Here is a 6,271-nt window from a genome sequence, read left to right as displayed (position 1 = left end):
GACTACCTCATTTTTCTAAAGTCTTACCCATTTTTTGTTTTCATTCGTTTTTTTGAGTTTTACTCATTTTTATGACAACTTTTATTCATATTTTTTTTTTATCATCTATAACCATAATCTCGTACTCACTATCTCTCCTCTTTTTAATACGGAGAACAAAAATACCTACATGTATGATCCCCATTTTTATTTGGATAAATACAATTTAATAAATCCAACTATTGGCAATCTACTTTCAATAATCTCAACTAAGTTTTATTATCTATTAATCCCAACTGTGGGGTTTGTTTGCCTCTAATGATCCCAACCAGTCAATACCAAGTCAACGACTTGTTGTAACAGATAACTAATACACGTGTCAGCATGTGATTGGTCTAAAATTAAATAAAATAAAAACAAAAAACTTAACAGCCATCACCCCACCCCTTCCGCCATCGCGAAACCCAAGGGCCAACCCCTTGCCCATCACAAAGTAGTCGGTTGTTTCCCCTAACCCCCGTAAATGGCCAGTCGACCTCTCCCAACCCTCGGAACCACCCTAGTCGGCCCACTTCCACCTGCCAAACCACCCACCTTCCCTCGATAACAACCTCCCAATAGTCAAAACTGACCCTCCTCCCTTCCCAACCCCCAAATTCGGCCCCATGGGCGGTTTCGAGGGTGTGGGAAGGGAATGGGAGCGCCGGAGTGACACAATACGATCAAACTCCAATATCTTTGTAGTGTCTCAATAAGCTCGGCAATTGTAATAATTCTGCAAATTCCTACGAAATAATATCAACTCTACAAAAACACTAGAAAACATATATTAGTTATAAAAATAGATCCGCAGAGCTCAAAGAAGCATAAATATGATCGTGGGACGGGGAATAAAAATATATATAAAATAGACTCATCAAGCGGGTAAACGCGTGGATGGACTTTACTATTTATGTGGTGTTCCTGAGGTTAAGGCATTGACTGTGAATGGACATGGTTCGTTCCTTGGAGTTATGACATTAAAGATTGGGACATCCTACAGAAAAAGTACTAAGTTCTCTTCCCATTGTGAGTAGTTCTAGTAGAAGAATAAAAAATAAATCTTGTGATGTATGCCTACGGGCAAAACAACATAGGATTAGTTTCCCAATCAGCAAAAATAAAGTTAGTTGTAGTTTTGAGCTAGTTCACTATTTTGACTATTATACCTTTGTCTTGTGGTGCTCACTATTTTTTGACTTTTATAGATGATTTTTCACGTGGTGTGTGGACCTATTTGATAAGTAATATAAATGAAGTTGAGTTTATGTTTCTTAGTTTTGTTTCTATGGTCAAACGTCAATTTAATCAAGTCCTAAAAATAGTTCGTAGTGACAACTGTACAGAGTTCAATTCCTTGAAAGATTATTTTTTTGCTAATGGGATAATTTTTGAGACATCATGTGTTGGGACACCCCAACAGAATAGGCAGGTTGAGAGGAAACACCAACATAATTTGAATGTGGCTAGGGCATTGCGCTTCCAAGTAAATTTGCCTTTGAAATTTTGGAGGGAATGTGTTCAAGGTGCTTGTCATTTAATTAATAGAACACCCTCAAGATTGCCTGACTATATTTTTTTTACTTTTTTTGGTGTTTAGAGAGCCACAAGGGCGGAGGTGAGAATCGATCCTAGGATCTCTTGAAACCGGGAAGGAAGCTCTAAAAACTTGAGCTATCCTTCACTCTCAAGATTGCTTGACTATAAAACACCTTTCGAAGTTTTATTTGATAAATTACCCTCATATGAGTACATTCGGGTTTTTGGTTGTTTGTTCTATGCCCATAATCAACGGAGTAAAGGTGACAAATTTGCTAGTCATAGTAGAAAATGTGTCTTCTTAGACTATCCCATCGGGAAGAAAGGATGGAGAGTCTATGATTTGGAGACAAAGCAAATGTTTATTTCATGAGATGTGCAGTTTTTTGAGAGTGATTTTCCTTATCTCCAACCCGATATTGAAAGCTCACCTAAGCCTTGGGTTGTGCCTAGATGGAAGAGTATTTTAATGATAATAAATGGGGGGATGGAGGTGCATGCTCAGAGTGAGACAAGGGAAGAGAATGCTGGCAGCGAGTAGTCCCCCACGCAACCCAGGTCACGCACATGATGAAGGGGGGCCTGCGGGCGTTGGTAACACAATGCTCTCCTCCTGCCAGCGTTTGATCAGCCTAATGGATTTCCTTCAGGCGCTGGTGCAGGGGGTGAGGCTGAACAACAGCAGCAAGTGCATACCGAGGCCGAACAGCCACAAGAGGGAAGTACAAGTACTGGCACAATGGCACATGATGATCACATGGGAAAAAGAAAGCGGACAAAGTTCCCTTCAATTAAGTTTTGTGATTTTGTGACTCACACCATACGGAATATAAGTCCATCCACATCTCAGAGTTCACTCGCGCCAACTTCCTCAGGTATTGTCTATCCTATAACACATTTTGTTGATTCTCACCGATTTTTTGCGAAATACAGAAAATACATTATAGCAATTTCAGGTGGAAATGAGCCGAATTATTTTAAAGAATCTATGAAGCATGAAGGATGCATAGAGAAAGGAGATGGCCAGTGAAATTCGAAAACTTGATGAATAGGCTCAAAGATTTACCTCCCGGTAAAAAGGCACTTGGGAGCAAATGGGTGTACCAAGGGAAGTATGATGAGCATGGAAATTTGCAGAGATTGAAGGCTAGACTAGTCATCTTTGGCCATCATCAGGTTGAAGGACTAGACTATAATGAACATTTGCTCCGGTGGCGAAGATGATGACAGTTTGAACTTTTCTTGCAGTTGCATCAGTAAAGAAGTGGGATGTTCATCAAATGGACATTCACAATGCCTTTTTACACGATGACTTGGAGGAAGAGGTATACATGAAAATCCCCCCGGTTTTGAAAAAAATAATTCTGGGAAAGTGTGTAGGATGAAGAAGTCATTGTATGGCTTGAAGCAAGGTCCTCGTTGTTGGTTTTCAAAATTGGCAACAGCTTTGAAAAATTATGGCTTTAAACATGCATATTATGATTATTCCCTCTTTACTCTCACGAGAGGGAAAATGCAACTTAATGTGCTAGTTTATGTTGATGATTTAATTGTTGTAGGAATGATAAATCTGCTATGTTGAATTTCAAAACATATTTAGGGAATTGTTTCAAGATGAAAGAATTGGGAGTATTATAATATTTTTTGGGGCTAGAGGTAGCCCAAAACAAGCAGGGAATTTTCATGTGTCAGAAAAAGTATGTCTTGGATATTATTACAGAAACAGGTTTGCTTGATGCAAACCCCGTAGATTTTCCCATGGAGCAAATATACAGGCTTGCTCTGGCAAATGGTGATTTTTTACATGATGTGGAAAGGTATAAACGTCTTATAGGACGTTTAATTTCTTTGTCGGTCACTAGGCCAGACTTGGTCTATTCGGTGCATATTTTATCCCAATTTATGAGAGTCTGAGAGTTGAGCATTGGGAGGCTACATCGCGTGTCGTGAGATATTTGAAAAAGAATCCGGGTCAAGGTATTTTGTTGAGATCTGATAGTGCTCTGCAGAGTAAAGGTTGGTGTGATTCAGATTGGGCGAGCTGTCCATCATCTCGACGATCATTGACTGATTGGTTTGTCTTACTTGGTCTATCTCCTGTGTCATGGAAGACCAAAAAGCAACCCATGGTGGCTAAGAGCTCGGTAGAAGCAGAATATCGTTCGATGTCAACAGTGACTTATGAGTTAAAGTGGCTAAAACAGCTTCTTAAGGAATTGGGCATGCGACATGAAAATGGGATGCATCTTTATTGTGACAGTCAGTTTGCTTTGTACATTGCTCGAAATCCTATTTTTCATGAACAAACTAAACATATTGAAGTAGATTGTCACTTCGTATGAGACGCAATAACAGACGGCACTAGAGGGTGGGGTTCATATAAACCCAACAATCACAGAGGATGAACAGGTTGGTGGAGGCTTCAATGAAAATGAAAACACTTAGGGAGGTGGGATCGGAGAAGATCCGTATAGCGCTGCGGCAGCGGCTGCTCCGACCCAATATGATAATGCTGGGAATTTGGACTTAGATATGGTACCTAGGTACGACCCGGAAATTGAAAATCTCCGGTTTGATCTGCTCATGAACTCGGCGAGTTAATCGAGAGTGGAAATTAATGAAGAAATTGCTGGGAGAAGAGTGGATAATGCAGGATATAATCAGAGATTTTTCATTTAATTTGACTGTCAAAACTACCCCAGGGCTGTCGAAATCAGAGAGCCGGACTCGCCAATTGGTGACCCAATGGATTGCCAAGGAGAAGAGGAGGAAGAGGCTTTTCCGGTGGGGCAAATTCCGGAGGAACCGATGAGTCCTTGGGTAGGAGAACAGCAATTTGGCACTGACGAGGAAGATCAGTTGGAACAGAGGAGTGTCGAAACGCAACCAGGGCTTCAAGCAAATCCACAACCCAGAATTGAGCAGTTAGAAGTTGAAATCACGGGGAATAGAGAACTCCAATCAGCCACACCAACCGAAACTATGTCAGATGGTGTGATCTTCTTCACAAAATTGGGGGAAAAAGACAGGAGAGGAAGGCTAGTGAAAAACAGGAGGTTCATGAAGAGAAAAGACGCTTCAAGCAGGAGAATTTCCCTTTGAAGAGGAAGGCAATTTCTGACCTAGATCTTGCTTCCATCCAATTTATAGATGAAGAGGAGGACGATGCTGATTCGTTGATGACAAGAAAAAAGAAAAAGGGGAAGAGCATAATCTACAGTACAACTAATGGAGCAGGGTCGTCTACTTCCAACTCTGGGCTTGGGCCAACAAGTAATTTCAAATTCGAAACTAACATTGTTTTGCAATTTGCAGGTGATGGGCTTGCGATGGTTGACCCAAATCAACCACCTCTAGCCCAGTGATTGGCCTCTTTTGGAATTGTCGGGGAATTAAATGCCCAACAACCCCGATAATTCCTAAAATTAAAAGACTTGTTGGGTCTTTTGATCCGGAATTTATTTTCCGTTCAGAAACGAAAAGCAATCCGGAACTAGTTTTTAATCCACTTAGGTCTCTAGGTTTTAATTTTTTTAAGGGTGTTAACCCAAAAGGCTTAAGTGGTGGCCTTTGGTTAGGATGGAAGACTAAAAACTTGTTAGAAGTAATTTTTGCTTGTATCAATTTCCTTGTAGTGGATGTAAACGACATTATGAATGGAAAATGGAGATTGATTTTGGTGTACGGGGAACCTTGCAACTCCCTAAGGAAGGATGTTTGGGATTGTCTTAATCAATGGACAAGCCCAAGTCTTAACTTGCCGATTACTATTGTTGGTGATTTTAACCAAGTAGATTCAGACTTAGACAAAACAGGTACTAACTCTTCCAATATTAAGGGCTATCATATTTTTAACGAGTGGAAGGAGTCGAATGATCTACACGATCTAGTCTATGAAGGGCCTAGATTTACTTGGTCGAATGGTAGGGAGGGCGAAAACTTAGTACTAGAAAGGCTAGACAAAGGTTATGCAAATACTTTTTGGCCTACAAAGTTCCCGCATGCTTTTATCGTGCACCAACCAATTCAAATTTCAGATCATGCGCCAATCTTATTTCACACTACTCAAAACATCAAGAAGAAGATGAGTGTATATAAAATAGAGAAATGGAGTCTAAATTACAACGATTGCATCCAAGCCGCTCAAGATAGTTAGAATTTACATCAAAACAGCTCCCCTATGTTTAGACTTGTCAAAAAAACTCAAAAGGCTAAGAAAGAAATTAAGAGATGGTCACTAGATAAAAGAGAGGAGTGGAATGGAGAGTGGGATAAGTTCGAAAAGGACATATTGGAAGCCCAACTTTTGCTGGAGAATGAAGGGAAAGAGGAGGATTTTATACGAATTAGCACGCAATTAGAGGAGTATTCTAGGAATATGGCAATATACTGGAGGCAAAGAGCTAAGATAAATTAGGATTATGCAGCATGCTCAAGATACTTCTTTAATTTTGTTAAGGGAAGGAAGGCTCGAAACAGGCTGGAAGCAATTAGGGATGAGCAGGGAGATTGGGTTACAGAAGAAAAGGACATAGCCAAAATTGTTAGAAATTACTTCAAGGAATTATATGGATGTAATGCCTCGGACCCCACGCAATGCACGCAATACAGGGATTTGGAAACCAAGCAAGTACTGAGTGGTATCAAGGCCACACTAACAGAGGATCAAAAGGATTTACTTTCCAAACCCTATACCAGAAGAGAGGTGAAGAAT

The sequence above is a fragment of the Chenopodium album genome, chromosome 18 (genome assembly GCF_948465745.1).
Source record: "Chenopodium album chromosome 18, dcCheAlbu1.1, whole genome shotgun sequence".
NCBI classification, from domain to species: domain Eukaryota; kingdom Viridiplantae; phylum Streptophyta; class Magnoliopsida; order Caryophyllales; family Amaranthaceae; genus Chenopodium; species Chenopodium album.
Note: the sequence above shows the minus strand (reverse complement) of the source record.